General features: G+C 40.6%; 1 protein-coding gene across 2 annotated transcripts in view; it reads left to right on the forward strand.

Moving 5' to 3' along the window:
* The window catches only part of LOC132825693 (LIM/homeobox protein LMX-1.2), a 196777-nt gene that overhangs the window by 19336 nt on the left and 160005 nt on the right, over window positions 1–17436 (forward strand). The gene's annotated exons all lie outside the window — the stretch shown is intronic.

Below are 17436 nucleotides of genomic sequence, written 5' to 3' on the forward strand. Positions count from 1 at the left end.
TAATCTAATCTAATCAGTGTGAACATTGTGGCACAGACAGTATCAGACAGGGCATCTGACATCTCCAATGCATTATCTGGGCCAACATGACACCAATTGCTAAAGTTCACTTGAGAATATAACTTTAAAAAAGTTCTACAATTTACATATGAAAGAACTGAAATCAACATGGTCATTCTAAAAGATGAGAGACATAACAAACAATCCAGGTGTTTTTCAATATATAATTTCAGTTACATCACACTGTAAACTTTTGCGATAAATTCTGTCTTATGATTTTATACTCCACAACCACCTGATGAAGGAGCAGCATTCAAAAGTTAGTGCTTCCAAATAATCTTGTTGGACCATAACCTGATGTTGCGTGACTTTCAACTTTGTACACCCCAGTCCAACACTGGTATCTCCAAATCATGACAAAAATACAGGAAGGCGAATGGTGAGGGTGACACAAAGAATCTGTGGAGGAATATAAACAGGCTACATGAGTGAGCAACACTTAGCAAATGGACCATAATTTGGAAAAATGTGAAGTGACACACTTTGGCAGGAAGAATAGAAGAGCTGAATATCATTTAAACAGAGAAGAACTGTAGAATACTGTAGCACAAAGGGACTTCAGATCCTTGTATAAATCACAAAAAGCTTGCAAACAAGTTCACCATGCATTAGAGAAGGCAAATAGAATGTTGCGTTTATTTTGTCAGGAATGCAGTTTATTTCATAGAGGGCATTGTGCTTAGCACTTCTGACTCACAGCACCAGGGACACGGGTTTGATTCCAGCCTCAGGTGACTGTCTGTGTAGAGTTGGCATGTTGTCCCCATGTCTGCATGGGTTTCCTCCGGGTGCTTTGGTTTCCTCCCACAATCCAAAGATATGCAGGTTAAGTGGATTGGCCATGCTAAATGTGGGGTTATAGGGTTAGGCTGGGTCTGGATGGGATGTTCTTTGGAGGATTGCTGCAGATTTGATGGATCAAATGGCCTCTATCTGCACTGTAAGGATTTTATGATTCTAATATAAAAAAGAGAAGTCTTACAAGAACTGTACAAGTTACATCATAGATCACATCTAGAAAACTATGAAAGGTTTGTACCCTTATCTGAGGAAAGATATGCTAGCACTAGAAGACGAGGTTGATCCTGAGTAGGGAGGGATTTTGTACCAGGAGAGGTTGACTAGATTGGTCCTGTACTCATTGGAGTTTTGAAGATTTAGAGGTTTTAAAGGAAGCAGCTGCAGAGGCATTGATCAAAATATTCCAGAACTCATTGGATTCCAAGTGGGTTCCAGGAGATTAGAAAACCGCTAAATTGTTTCCTCTGTCAAGAAGGGATGGAAGCAAAACAGGAAGTATAGTTCAGATAGCTTAACATCTTTTCTTTGGGGAAAATGCTAAAATCCATTATTAAGGAAGAAATATCGAGAATTTAAATAAATCTTAACAAAATCAGAAAGACTCAACATGGTTTTGTGAAAGGGAAAATGTGTTTGACATAATTTCTAGAGCTCTTTGAGGACATAGCAAACAGAATTAATAAAATGGAAAGAGTAGATGTATTTCAATTTCTAGAACACATTTGATAAGGTACCACAGAACAGGTTAGTGCACGACTAACCTTTGGGGCAGCACGGGTGCTCAGTGGTTGGGCCACACAGCGCCAGGAATCCAGGTGCAATTCCAGCCTCAGGCAACTGTCTGTGTGGAGTTTGCACATTCTTCCCGTGTCTGCGTGGGTTTCCTCCGGGTGCTCTGGTTTCCTCCCACAATCCAAAGATGTGCAGGTCAGGTGCATTGGCCATGCTAAATTGCCCATAGTATTTGGTGCATTAGTCAGGGGTAAATAAAGGGTAGGGGAATGGGTGTGGGTGGGTTACTCTTTGGAGGGTTGGTGCGAACTTGTTGGTCTGAAGGGCTTGTTTCCACACTGTAGGGAATCTAATCTAATCAAGCTACAAACTCATGCTAGTGGATTAATGTATTAGCATGAACAGAGGATTGGTGAACACATGTGAGGCAGAGTTCGGATTAAAGTTGTTTTCATATTAGAAAGACGTAACAAAAGGATCGATGCTTGCACCTCAATTATTTACTGTCTGCATTATTGACTTGGAGAAGAGGGCAAAATGTATCCATATTTGCTGATGATACAAAAATAGGGGGTAGGGTATGTTGTGGTGAGAACCTAACTGACAAGGCATGTGGGTAGGTTGAATGAGCGGATGCAAACTTGACAGAGAGAGTTTAATGCAGGAAAGTGTGAAGTTATACATTTTGTTAGGAAGAACAAAAAAGCAGACTTATTAAAAGAGAGAGTGAGACTCCAGGAGAATGCGGCACAGAGGGATCTGGGTGTTCCTGTGCATGAAACACAAAATGTCAGCATATAGGTGCTACAAGCAATTGAGAATGTAAATGGAATTTTGTCCTCTATTGTGATTGGGTTGGAGTTGAAAATAGAGAAAGCTTGTTACAACTCTACAAGGTGTTATTGAGGCCACACCTGAAGTATTGTGTACAGTTTTTCCTCTTTGTATTTAAGGAAATGAACACTGGCATTGGAGTATGTTGAAAAGCGATTTACTAGATTGATTCCTAGAATGAAAGGGTTGACTGCTTAAGAACAATTAAACCTTCATTCATGAGAAGAATGAGGTGGTCTTATTGAAACATATAAGATTCTGAAGGGGCTTGATAGGGTAGATGTTGAGAAGGTCCACTAGTCGGGGAATTTTGAACAAAGGGACATAGTTACTCATTTAAAATTGAAGCACAAATGAGTTTCTTCTCCCAAAGGGAATGAACATAGGGAATTCTCTACTTCAGAGAATTATGAAGGTTTAATCATGTAAAGTATTTTAACACGAGGTCAATACATTTTTGAAATTTTGAGACTTTGAAGGCAATGAGGAGCTGACATGAAAGAGGAGTTGAACCTGGACAAGCTGGAGGGAGCTGAATGACCTCTTTCCGCTCCTAGTTCTTATGAATTACAGCTACATTGTAATGGGTAGGATTCTTAGAAGGCTTGATAGGCTAGATACTATGGGGAGACCCTCGAGTCAGATAGCATGATCTCAGATTAGCAGGTCATCCAGTTGGGACAGAGGTGAGGAGGGATTTCTTCTCTGAGGTTGGAAAACCTGTAGAATTCTTTCCTGTGTCCTGCTGAAGAGGACTGTTTGTTAAGTATATTTCAGACTGAGATAGACTGATTTTTAATCAGGAAGGTCATGGGGAAAAAGTCGGAAAGTTGAATTGAGGATGATCAGGTAGACTGTAATCTCAATGAATTGCCAATCAAATTCAATGGGCTGAATGGCTTACATTTACATCTGCATCTGATATCGAACAGCGCCTTCCAAATCTGTGACATCTACCACCTAGAAGGACAAGGGCATCTGATCCATTCGAACATCACTGTTTGCAAGTTCCCCTCCAAAACCATACATCTTGCAACTACTTTGCTGTTCCTTCATTGTCACTATGTCAAAATCCTAGAGATCCCTTGCTAACAATGCCGTGTGAGTCCTGACACTCAAGGACTGCAGCATTTAAAGAATGCTGCTCACCATCAACTTATCCCGACAACGAGGGATAGGCGTTAAATGCCAGTTTATCCAGCAACACCCACATCCAATGCACAAATAAACAAGTGTGTTATTTCCTTCTATGTTACTCACTCCTCCTGTTTTCTCAATACATAGATGATTCAGCAGTTTGGCAGTTGCGTAAAACTGTACAGAGACAATGAAATGGCTATGATATTTCATTGCAAGTTGTATGCTCCAAATTTTTATTTGTACATATTCACTTATTCTTCCTGTTGCTGAATATGAATAAATGTGATCTTCTTCAATCACAGTACATTTGGAAACTGACTTTTGGAAGTTAGCAACAGGAATATTTGAAAGAGATTTGGTACAAAAGCAAATTTGCATAGCAAAGGCTTTGGAGTATTGGCATGGATAAAATAGCCAATGAAAAAATATACTTCAGACTCCCATTTCTCTTTCTGAATTCTCTATTTTTCTGGGAATTTCACCAGTCATTCTCACAAGTGAATGGTATAATTGGTGTAATAAGCAGGATTTTACTCCGGTGTGCCACCAACAAGCTTGTGGAAGGATCTTGAACACAGTGTGCCAGCTGGATGCTAATCTTTTGTCTTCAAGATACTTCTGCCTTGTTAAGTACCCACCTACCTGCTCTGGGCCTCAGGCAGCACTGCCAGGGCTTTGCAGTCAACGAATATAGGACAACTGCCATGATGACGGGATTTCCACTGGGAGTGACCCAAGCCTGACTGACCCCAAGTAACTGGGCAAGATCTTCAGTGATGTGAGAGGTGTTGGCTGGACACCTGCCCCATCAGAGAGCACCATTATTGGAGGACAACTATGGTCACTGTGTACCAGAATGAGAGAGACCCGTGGCAAATTTGTAACACTGTCAAAGAGCAGAGCATCTTTTCAAGTTATTTTATGTATTAGAATTATCCTGTGCTTTCCCGTGGTCCAGGTTTGGATTATTTGGATAGAAATTGTGTGCAGGATTATGGGGAAAGGCAAGAGATTGGCACCAGGTAATAAAACGGGTGCAAGCACGATGACCCAAATGGCCTCCTTCTGTACCTAACAGTTCAGTCATTCTCTGATTTCCAGGAGGTGCTAGAGTAAAGCCAGTGATTTTGACTCACACATCACACAGTAAACGGGCATGCAAGGAACATCTATAACATAATTTACGGATTTGTAGATCTTAAGCTTGAGCTAGCTGTCTAGGGATGACAAAAGCACGGTGTTTGCAAATGCATCTGGAAGTATAGTGTATTCCTGTGAATTAGTCTGCTTCCTTTTGTTTTGTAACTAACTTTGGGCTTGATTTTTACCAATTACTTATCTTTTGAAAGATAAAAAAGCAGACTCTTTGGCTGAGGCCAGATTCAAAAAATGTGCCAATGTCCTTTGGATTCGAAAAGAATTGTGCTAAGTTCTAAATCAATCAAAATATATTTGAACATGTTATGCAATATTCTAGCATTTAAAATAATTGGCCTGACCTTATCTTTTAACACCTGCTTGACAATAATTGATTTCCACAACAATGCTGTGAATGAAGCTGACTTTTAACCCTTTACGCACAACAACACATTAATGGTATTTCAGTTCATTATAACCTTAAAGGAAGGAAGTAAGATGGACTGTTGTCAGGACGACATTCCAGAGATTAGGCACTTGAGAGCTGAAGGCAAGGTCACCAAAGCAAAATGATTACAAGAGGCCAGAATAAGAGGAGCTCTGTGATCCTGGAGGGTTTTGGGGATCAGGCAACTGTGATAGTAGCTCGTACAAGTTAAAACGCAGGTGGAAACATTTCATTTTCTGTCATACTTTACCACCCCCCCAACCAAATCAAAGTCAGTTAATGTGAATCTCTTGTTGACGTGGTGTCAGACAGGGTTGAAGCCATCTTTATTCCTGAGACAGCAGCATGCCAGCATTCCTGTATCAGGACAACAATATTGGGCAACTGTCATTCTTCTTGTCATTTGATCTATTGCAACAGACATGCATTTTTATTACAAGATGACCGTCAAACCTACAGAATGATTATGGTCAGCACAATAGCCCCTTGGGATGTTTTACTATTTTAAAGGTTCTATATAAATGCAATTAATTGTTGCAGAATGCAATCTGATTAAAAGCTGGTCTTAGCTTCTGCAGTGTCTGTCCAAGTGACACTGAAGTATTCCTTTTCGGTTGTTTGCTGTGACAATAGCATATGATTTTTTTTCCTGCTGCAACCCAGCATAATGAAGATAGCAATTTTCAATTGATTATTTTTAGTAACAGTTTGGATAACTTTGCATGGGTTTGCATGACAGGGCATCTTTCAGATTTACAAAACTAAGATCAAAACCAAATTAATTCAGACTTTCTGCAGTTTGTGCTGCCAATCATGTAACACCCTTGTTTAAGAAGGGAGGGAGGCCGAAGACGGGGCATTATAGGCCAGTTAGCCTGTCCTTGGTCATTAGTAAGATTTTGAAGTCCATTATTAAGGATGAGTATACTTGGAAGTGCATGGTAAAATAGGCTGAGTCAGCACAACTTTGTCAAGGGACAGCACAACATGTGTTAGAATTCTTTGAGGAGATAATGAGCAAGTTAGACAAAGGAGAGCCAGTGGACATGATCTATTTGAATTTCCAAAAGGTATTTGACAAGTTGTTGTACAGCAGGCTGCTAAATAAGATAAGTCCATGTTGTTAGGGTCAAGGTATTGGTATGGATAGAGGATTGGCTGACTGGCAGAAGGTGGAGAGCAGGTATAAAGGGTTCTTTTTCAGGATGGCAGCCAGTGACTCATGGAGCTCCACCGGGGCCAGTGTTCGGACCACAACTATACATTAACGATCTGCACAAAGGAACTGAGGATGTTGTTGCTAAGTTTACAGGTGTCACAGAGGTAAGTAGAGGGACAGGTAGTCTTGAAGAAGCAGGAAGACTGCAGAAGGGCTTGGACATGCTAGGAAAGTAGACAATGGAGTGTCAGATGGAATACATTGTGGGAAACTATAAGGATATGCACTTTGGTAGGGAAACCATTTAGAAATAGTGTAGACTATTTTCTAAATGGGGAAAACTTTGGAAACCTGAAACACAATGGGACTTGGGAGTCCTTGTTCAAAGTTCTTTTCAGGCGAACATGCAAGTTCAGTTAGCTGTTGGAAAGGCATCTGCAATGTTGGCATTATTTTCGAGAAGGCTAGAATACAAGAGCAGGGATTTCTTGCTGAGGCTGTATAAGGCTCTGTTCAGACCACATTTGGAATATTGTGAGCAATGTTTGGCCCCGTATGAGGGACCCAGAGGAGGTTTACAAGAATGACTCCAGGAATTAATGGGTTAGCGTATGAGGAATGTTTGAGGTCTCTGAGTTTGTATTCAGTGGAGGTTAGAAGGATGTGGAGGGAATCTCACTAAAACTCACAGAGTACTGAGAGGTCTGGATAAAGTGGACTAGGCGAGACCAGGACTCAAGGGCACAGCCTCAGAGTTAAGGTGTAACCCTTTCGATCTGAAATGAGGAGGAATTTCTTCAGCCAGAGGTTGGTGATTCTGTGCAACTCATTGAGACCAGTCATTGAGTGTATTTAAGGCAGAGATGGACAGGTTCTTGATTAGTAATGGGATCAAGGATTACTGAAAAAAGGCAAGAGAATAGGGTTGAGAAACATGTCAGCCATAATCAAATGGCGGAGCAGATATGATGGGCCAAACTGCTCCTATATCTTATGGTTGTGATTTTATCATATATAGTTCAAAGCCAGTCCAAAGAATGGCCAAACTGTGTTCTCAGTAACTGCAACAATTCAGTTTATCCCTACTTAAAGGATGACACATGTACACTGTCTTCATTGCACCTTTTGCCTTCAGCCTTCAGGCTCCACACAGCTGCATTAATATGTTAGTTACGTTTTCGAGGTGTCCAACTGAACATTCTGATATGCAGCTGTCAGAAATAAATTCATCAGCTGCCAAAATATGTGTCTGTATATTTTGTTCCAAAGGTATGACTCTAAACTCCCACTGTGAACCATGACTGGATTCTTGCTTGTAATAGCATTTACCAATAGCACAGTCAAATACAGACCAAATAAGGCTGGCAAGTATCCCCTAGCTTTCTGAGGATTGTATAAATTTGGTTGTCAGTGTTCAGCTTCTGCTAGGTCCAGGTAGCTGAGCCACATGATCTAAGTATAGTACAGTTGACGACATCTGTGCAGCACTTTGGTCAGACTGCACCTTGAGTGCTCTATGCAGTTCCAGCCACTGAGAAATAAATGGCAATATACAGGTATGAGATAATACAAAGAGTCACAGATGTTCAAGGACTGAGTTATGAGAAACGTCTTTCAAAATATTTGTGTTTCAGCTGAAAAAGGCAATATATAAAAAAATGACAGTATTGAAACACACAAAATCATGAAGAAAACATAAATCGTGAATATTGGTGACTTTTCAGGACAGTAAAACTAATGGATATAATGTCAAACTAGTGAAAAGATAAGTACCAGGAAGCACTTTCTAACACTTGGCATGAACTTATACATAGAACAATGTTCGCCGAGCTGGGAATTTGGGTTGCAGACATTTCGTCTTCTGTCTAGGTGACATCCTCAGTGCTTGGGAGCCTCCTGTGAAGCGCTTCTGTGATGTTTCCTCTGGCATTTATAGTGGTTTGTCTCTGCCGTTTCCGGTTGTCAGTTTCAGCTGTCCATTGCAATGGTCAGTATATCGGGTCCAGGTCAACGTGCTTATTGATTGAATCTGTGGATGGGTGCCATGCCTCTAGGAATTCCCTGGCTTTCTCTGTTTGGCATGTCCTATAATAGTAGTAATTGTCCTATAACACTACTGTTATAGGACAAGCCAAACAGAGAACAGCCAGGGAATTCCTAGAGGCATGGCACTGATCCACAGATTCAATCAATAAGCACATCGACCTGGACCCAATATACCGGCCACTGCAACGGACAGCTGGAACTGACAACCGGAAGCGGCAGAGACAAACCACTATAAATGCCGAAGGAAACATCACAGAAGCACTTCACAGGAGGCTCCCAAGCACTGAGGATGTCACCTAGACAGGGGACGAAACGTCTGCAACACAAATTCCCAGCTCGGCGAACAGAACCACAACAACGAGCACCCGAGCTACAAATCTTCTCACAAACTTTGAAGATAGAACAATACAAATAAAAAAAATCTGAAATCTATTCAGAAATAATTTAGCACTGAATTAGAAGGATTGTAGAATTCGTTTTGATGGACCACCAAATATCATCCTCAAATGAAATTATTTTGTCAAGACTTTGAAATCTAGGTTTAGAAGATTCAAATCTATAAATTGAAATAACTTCAAATTCAAACATATCATTTTCTTTTCCATCAGCTAAGTACATATTATTGAAACAGTTTGACTTTGTCATTCACAGTGAAACAAGTGAATGTTCATGGTATGTTTAATTTTTAAATCTATCCACAGTTGGCAGAGCAAGTTTGTACTAATATTTGTCCAGAATATAATCAACGGAAAAAATGCTTAAAGGCTCCAGATTGTATTAATATGACATATATTATGCTTCCTGTATGACTCTATGTTGGAAAAGCACAGCAGGTCAGGCAGCATCCAAGGAGCAGGAGAATCAACGTTTCGGGCATGAGCTCTTCTTCAGGAATAGGGCTGAAGAGGGGCTTATGGCCGAAACGTCGATTCTCCTGCTCCTTGGATGCTGCCTGACCTGCTGGGCTTTTCCAGCAACACATTTTCAGCTCTGATCTCCAGCATCTGCAGTCCTCACTTTCTCTTGTATGACTCTATGCCTCCACTATCAAACTTGCGGGAATGAAAATTCATACCCAATTGGAAAAAAATGACATGAAATAGAGAAGTTGTTATCTTGCACATCGTTATTGAGGGAGTGTGGTGGAGTCTTGGGACTGAAGTTTTCAAGGGGTCTGCTGAGCCCCATGGTCCATCTCAAATGTGGGCTCAGCAACCATAATGTGTGGAAAACAGTCACTACTGTGATTTTCCCCAAAGTGCTCTAGTCATGGCCACAGGGTGGGCTTGCTGTTCATTGAAGGACAGCCAACCAACTCTCAAAACCAGAGGGTCAATCAGAGGCCTTGAAAGCAGTAGCAGGATGCAATGGCAAGTAAGTGAAACAGGGCCCCCTTTAGAACCTGTTAAATGTTTAAAGATAAAATGACTTTTGCTACTAGGCCACCATTATAGTGTTCTTTGGCTGCTGTAGTGCCCAAACAGTCAGGCAGGGCATGTAGGCTTGCCTGGAGTACAGACACTCTGGATTGCCAACAGGAAGTTGCCTCCAAGCAGTCAAGTTCTTTCCCGGAGGGAATGAGAAAGCAAACTGGAAAATCTCAGTGGACTTCCTTTAATTAGCCTCCAACGGCCTCAGTTGAGCTTGTTTGGTACCTGTCATGTAGAGGCAGGTAACATTGTTGCTTGATCCCCAGTTGGCCTCTGGGATAGGATGGAAGTAGTGTGCTAGTACACAGGCTGCTGATGCCTTTTTTAACCACCTACCTCGGATCCGAACCCCTGAGAGTTCAAAACTAAAACCCTGGTTTGTTAGCCACCATCTCAGGTAGATGTAAAAGATCCCATGGCTTTATCAAAGAAGGATAGGAATTCTTCCTTGGCAATATTAATCATTCAACAACACCATTATAAGCAACTTATCTGGATCATTTTCAGATTGCTGTTCATTGGAACTTATTGTATGAAAATTGTCTGCCTATGTTCTATATTGGTAACAGTATGAATAGATAAACAAATCTTTTGACGTAACACAAAAATGAATATTGTTGAAAATCCAGACTAAAAACAGAAGATGCAAGAATTACTTGCTACATGGTAAGAAATAAAAATTAGATTTTCACCTCAGGGGAAGTCATCCCCACCGTGGCAAGATGCTAGAAGAAGTCATGAATCCCAATTCCCACTCATGAACCCAACATTTCTCATTCTTGTCTGATTTGGATTGGGGGTTGGCTGTGGTTATGTCTGTGGTTTTCAGAGGCAGTGGATTTCGGAATATCAGTGTCTGAACTCAAAGTGTAGAGTTTAGAATATGTCTATTCTCAGTGCCGTATTTCTGATTAGCAAAAATACCCTTGCAGATATGGGCTCTGGATCCTTTAATGGTGAAGGTTGGGCATTCTCTGGGGGAGAGTGGTGCAGTCAAGTGCTCTTTGGGACTGTTAACTGGGGAGAGGATTGTGTGTAAAAGGTGCAGAAACCCCTTGGAACTGTCCAATATATCAAACCATGTCAAGAAGTGACTAGGAGTGTCAACAAATGTTGACCTGTCAAGAAATGTCAAAATGTGTTTCTGTGAATGAGTGTAATGTGGAATGTAAATCTTTTAAGTAATATGTGATGTAAGGTGTGTGATTTATATATTTTAATATAAAATTAATATAATATTTTATTAGAATTCATTTTAAAGTTTGAATTTTGAATTAGTTGCATGTGGATTTTAGCTTTTGTGTATGAGAAGGTTTAATGATGAACTTGTCTATACTTAGTCATAGAGTCATAGAAATGTACAGCATGGAAACAGACACTTCAGTCCAACTCGTCCATGCCAAACAGATATTCCAACCCAATCTCGTCCCATCTGCCAGCACCTGGCCCATATCCGTCCAAACCCTTCCTATTCATATACCCATCCAAATGCCTTTTAAATGTTGCAATCCTACTAGCCTCCACCACTTCTTCTGGCAGCTCATTCAGTACACGTACCACCCTCTGCGTGTAAAAGTTGCTCTTTAGGTCTCTTTTATATCTTTCCCCTCTAACCCTAAAATTATGCCCTCTAGTTCTGGAGTCCCCCACCCCAGGGAAAAGACTTTGTCTATTTATCCTAACCACGCCCCTCATGATTATATAAACCTTTGTAAGTTCACCCCTCAGCCTCTGACGCTCAAGGGAAAACAGCCCCAGCCTGTTCAACCTCTTATTGTAGCTCAAATCCTCCAACCCTGCAACATCCTTGTAAATCTTTTCTGAACCCTTTCAAGTTTCACAACATCCTTCCGATAGGTTTAAGATAGGTTCTGGAGCCATAATTTGTTTTAAATTCGTATGAGAGAGGGAGTCTCTGGGGTGACAATGGGAATTTGCTTGCAATGGGAAAGGTTTCTGAATGTACAGAGTAAACATTGAGAAGCATCAGCTAATTTTCAGTTTGGAAGGATCAGGAATTTTTGTTGCAAACTTGTCCCAAACCATTAAACATAACATTCACAATGTACCTACAGCTCATCTATCATGATGGTACTGAATCTGGATGGGTTACATAGATTCTGATAGATTAATGCAAAGTCACCATGATAACAAAAGCAGCTTTATATCCTATTCCAAGGTTTGGTAACTGTACTGAGCAAATTAGAAACATGACTTCTCTAAAAGGTTGATGAGCTAAAAGTATATTTTCAAGTTCTGTTGACTGATAAAGCGAAAGAAATATCCCCTTTTGTAACACCAGAATAAAAATTGTAGCAGCATCAGTGTTCCAAGGTTAACCAATTAAGCCATTGAGTGAATCAGTATTTGTACTCTTCACATCGATGATTTGGCTGTTATTGGTCAACCTTGGTAGAATAGTTACACCACTTAACCGAACTGTTTGATTGGCTACAAAAAGCTGCTTTGTTTATAAATCTGGTTAAGAGTAAATTTGCCAAAACAAAAGTGACTTATTTCGCCCACACTGTTGGACAAGACCAGGTGGCACCTAGAGAAGTGAAAGTAACAGCTAGTTTTCCTGTGCCTCAGAGAAAATGGGAAATGTTTTGTTATGTTGGCATGCATGGATTTTATTGCAAGTTTGTTCTGAACTTCAGTACCATTGTTGTACCTTTAACAAAATTGTTTAAGAATGGCAGAAAATTTGAATGGATGCAAGAATATCAAAGTGCCTTTGACAACATAAAAATTGTGCTGACAACTTCATTGGTTTTAGCTGAGCTAAATTGTGAACAAACTGGCTGTGGATGCCAACGACATTGGTGTGGGGGGCTATTTTACGACAACACGACCCAGATGTAGATTGAATGCCTGCCAGTTACTTTTCAAAAAGAATGCACGTCGTCAAAAATATTCAGTGATTGAGAAGGAGTAATTGAATCTTCTGCTGACTGTACATCATTTAAAAATATGCATCATCAACAATTTGGAAGGAGCTGTTATTTATATGGACCACAATCGTTTGATTTTCATGCAAATGTTTTGGGACAAGAACTTACAATTATTTTAGTGGAGCATAATTCTCCAACTGCATAATTTGAAATTCATTCTTGTTCCTGGCAAAGAAAATGTTATAGTGAGTGCTGTATTGAAAGAACTCATGAAGGACACTAAGTGTTATGGTGTTGGTAGACTTCATGTGGTTATTGTATTGTGTAATTCATTGTATGTTTTATATGATTACTGTTAATGTGAATAGAAATAGTGTTAAGGTAATTTGAAGAGTAATGAAAATGCCTGTAAAATGTGGGAGGAGTCTTAGAAGTTCTATACATCCCCGCATCTATTTTGCAGTTTGGAGTTTGAACTAGAGGCATGTGGGTTTTGGTCTGTGAGCATGAGGGGATTTAATGATGAATTTGTTAGGATCAGAGAGAGGGTATCTGGTGTATTAATGGGAATTTGTTTCCATTGGGCGAGTTTTACAAGTAAACAGATTAAACAGTGAAGAGCATGAGCTTGTTTTCAATTTAGGCGGATCAGGATTTTAAACATTTTGCTTGGATAAAAAAGCCCATAGTTTGGAAAGTTTGTGTTTGACTTTAAGAATACTGGTTGAACTTAGACATACAAAATAGTTTTGCCTGGTAAAAAGAGTTAGTTTAGAAAAATTAACAATAGATCAGATCAGTATAATGGTCCTAATTGAAAGCTTGAGACCAGAAGTGTTTCGACTGGAACACAAATGGTTTATTTGAAGATGCAAACTCTAAGCTCGGTTGACTAATCACTGAAGAATCTACTAAATTTTCAAGACTGTGAATGAAAAGAAGCAGATAAGCCAAATCTGTTTAAGTATTACATTGATTTTTTTTGAGTAGATAGGATTGCAATTTTACTGTGTGTTTAGAAAACTTTAAATTTGTGTTACTTGTAAATAACTAGGTTAATTCTATTTTATCTTTTCTTTCAGAATAAACTGCTGTAAAATTGTTAAAACAAATCCACAGAATTGTGTACTTACATTTCAGTTAAAAACCACCACGTTAAAAAGACAATCACCAAGCCAAATTTCAGGATGGGATCTGACTTAGAGTCACAGAGATGTATAGCACAGTAACAGACCTTTTGTTCCAACTTGTCCATGCTGACCAGATATCCTAACTTAATCTAGTCCCACTTGCCTGCACTTGGCCCATACACCTCTAAACCCTTCCTATTCATATATCCATCCAGATGCCTTTTAAATATTGTAATTGTACCAGTCCCCACACTTCCTCTGGCAGCTCATTCCATACACATTACCACCCTTTGCGTGAAAAAGTTGCCCCTTAGATTCCTTTTAAACCTTCCCCCCTCACTCTAAATTTATGCCCTCTATTTCTGGACTCTCCCAATAGACAAAAAGACTTTGTCAATTTACCCTATCCATGCCCCTCATGATTTTATAAACCTCTATAAGGTTACCCTTCAGCCTCTGATGCTCCAAGGAAAAAAGCCCCAGCCTATTCAATCTCTCCCTATGGCTCAATTCCACCAACTCTGGTTGCATCCTTGTAAATCTTTTCTGAACTCTTTCAAGATTCACAACATCCTTCCTATTGGAGGGAGACCAGAACTGCAAAAGTGGTCTAACCAATGGCCTGTACAGTCGCAACATGACTTCCCAATTCCTGTACGCAATGCTCTGCCCAATAAAGGAAAGCATACTAAACACCTTCTTCACTATCCTATTTGCCTGAGACTCCACTTTCAAGTTTTATGAACCTTCATTCCAAGGTCTGTTTGTTCAGCAAAACTCCCCAGGACCTTACCATTAAGTGTATAAATCCTGCCCTGATTTGCCTTTCCAAAATGCAGCACCTCAAATTTATCTAAGTTAAATTCCATCTGCCACTCCTCAGTCCATTGACCCATTTGATCAATATCCCATTGTAGTCTGAGGTAACCTTCTTCACCGTCCACTACACCTCCAATTTTGGGGTCATCTGCAAACTAACCATATCTCCTATGTTTACATCCAAATCATTTATGTAAATAATGAAAAGCAGTGGACCCAGCACTGATCCTTATGCCACACCACTGGTCACAGGCCTCTAGTCTATGCTACTTTCTCCCCACCCCCACCTTCCTCTCACTTATCTCTCCACTCTTCAGGCTTTCTGCCTGTATTCCTGATGAAGGGCTTTTGCCCAAAACGTCGATTTTACTGCTCCTCGGATGCTGCCTGAACTGCTGTGCTTTTTCAGCAATACTCTAATCTAGACTCTAGTCTGAAAATCAACCCTCCACCCTCTGTCTTGTACCTTCGAGCAAGTTCTGTATCCAAATGGCTAGTTCTCTCTCTATTCCATGTGATCTAACCTTGCTGACCAGCCTACTGTAAGGAACCTTGTCGAACACCTTACATATGTCCATATAGATCATATCCACCAATTTGCCCTCATCAATCCTTCTTGTTACTTCTTCAAAAAAACTCAATAAAAGCTTGTGAGACATGATTTCCCACACACAAAGCCATGCTGACCATCCCTGATCTGTCCTTGCCTTTCCAAATACATGCAAATCCTGTCCCTCGGGATTCCCTCCAACAATGTGCCCACCATCGAATTCAGGCTCACTGGTCTATAGTTTCCTGACTTTTCTATACCATCTTTGTTAAATAGTAGCACCACATTAGCCAACCTTCAGTCTTCCAGCAGCTCACCTGTGACTATTGATCATCCAAATACTTGTCTTGCATTAACAAGTCGAACAATATTTTTTCTCCTAAGTGCATAGATGTTTGAGGATAATTAATGAGTTGGCACGATAGGTGAAAAGGTGATGTGCGGTCGTAAGTTTGCATTGGGGTTTGGGGGTACATTGGTTATGTAGAGGGTATTTGGCTTCATGGGTTCACAAGAGAGAGAATGAGGGTTGCAGGAATGTTTTATATTGTTCCTCTTTCAGGATCTGGTCCCAGGAAGTCCTTTGGTAGATGTCTTAGTGGAGGATAGGTACCCTTTTGGATTGTGCAAACGCAATTTTGTCTGTAAAAAGTGCATAAACGCATTGAAACTGTCAAGAAAACTATTTACAAAATATGTGGATTTTTTTAAGAAAGGCAATGCTCAGAGGTTTATCATGGAAACTGAGAGCATCCCTGAGAATTACATCTGCAGGAAATGTACACAGCCTCAACTGCTCACCGAGTGAGTGGATTGGCTTGAGTGGCCGTTGGAGACACTAAGGAGCAAACAAATGGCAGAGTGTGCCATTGATAGAAGTTATAGAAACATGATTACACTCAAGGTACAGGAAGGTAGGGGGATGAGCAGGCAGTCAGTGCAGGAGTCCCCTGCAGCTGTGCCCCTGTTAAATGAGTATTCTGGTTTGGATACTGATGAGGGAGATAGCCCATCGTGTGACAGCAGCATCAGCCAGAGCAGTGGCACCATGGCTGGTCCTGCTGCTCGGAGGAGGGAGGGACAGAGTATAGCAGAGCAATAATAATTGGAGATTTGATAGTCAGGAGCATAGATAGGTACTTCTGTGGCTGGGGAGAGGTTGCAGAATGGTATGTTGCCACCCTGGTGCCAGGGTCATAGATGTCTCTGAGTGGGTACAAGGCATCCTAAAACAGGAGGATAAACAGACAGAAGTCATTGTCCATATGACTCCAGGGAGGAAGTGGTCGAGTGAGTGAGCCACGGTTTACTAAAGAAGTTGAATCTATTGCTAAGGGAAGTAAGAAGACTTATGTTAGGATGAGATATGAAGGCTCAGTTAGGGCACTTGAGAGTTACAAGTTAACCAGGAAAGACCAAAAGAGAGAGCTAAGAAGAGCCAGGAGGGGACATGAGAGGTCCTTGGCAGGTAGGATGAAGAAAACCCCTAAAGCTTTCTATAAGTATGCCAGGAATAAAAGAATGACTAGAGAAAGATTAGGGCCAATCAAGGATAGTAGTGGGAAGTTGTGCCTAGAGCCCAAGGAGACAGGAGAAGTTTGTCAGTATTCACACTGGAAAAAGACAATATTGTTGAGGAGAATATTGAGATACAGGCAGCTAGACTAGACAGGATTGAGGTTAACAAGGAGGAGGTATTAGCAATTCTGGAAAGTGTGAAAATAGGTAAGTCCCCTGGGCTGGAAGGAATTTATTCTAGGATTCTCTGGGAAGCCAGGGAGGAGATTGCAGAGCCTTTGGCTTTGATCTTTATGTCGTCTTCATCTACAGGAATAGTGCGAGAAGACTGGTGGATAGCAAATGTAGTCCCCTTGTTCAAGAAGGGAGTAGAGACAATCCTAGTAATTATAGACCCATGAGCCATACTTTGGTTGTGGGTTAAGTGTTGGATAAGGTTATAAGAGATAGGATTTATAATCATCTAGAGAGGAACAAGTTGATTAGGGATAGTCAACACAGTTTTATGAAGGGTAGGTCATGCTTCACAAACCTTGTTGAGTTCTTTGAGATGGTGACCAAATCAAACAGGTGGATGAGGGTCAAGTGGTTGATGTGGTGTATATGGATTTCAGTAAGGGGTTTGATAAAGTTCGCACGGTAGGCTATTGCACAAAAGATGAAGGCATGGGATTGAGGATGATTAGTGTTTTGTATCAGAAATTGGCTAGCTGAAAGAAGGCAGAGGGTGGTGGTTGA

This window comes from Hemiscyllium ocellatum, chromosome 21, assembly GCF_020745735.1.
Source record: "Hemiscyllium ocellatum isolate sHemOce1 chromosome 21, sHemOce1.pat.X.cur, whole genome shotgun sequence".
Classification (NCBI taxonomy): Eukaryota; Metazoa; Chordata; class Chondrichthyes; order Orectolobiformes; family Hemiscylliidae; genus Hemiscyllium; species Hemiscyllium ocellatum.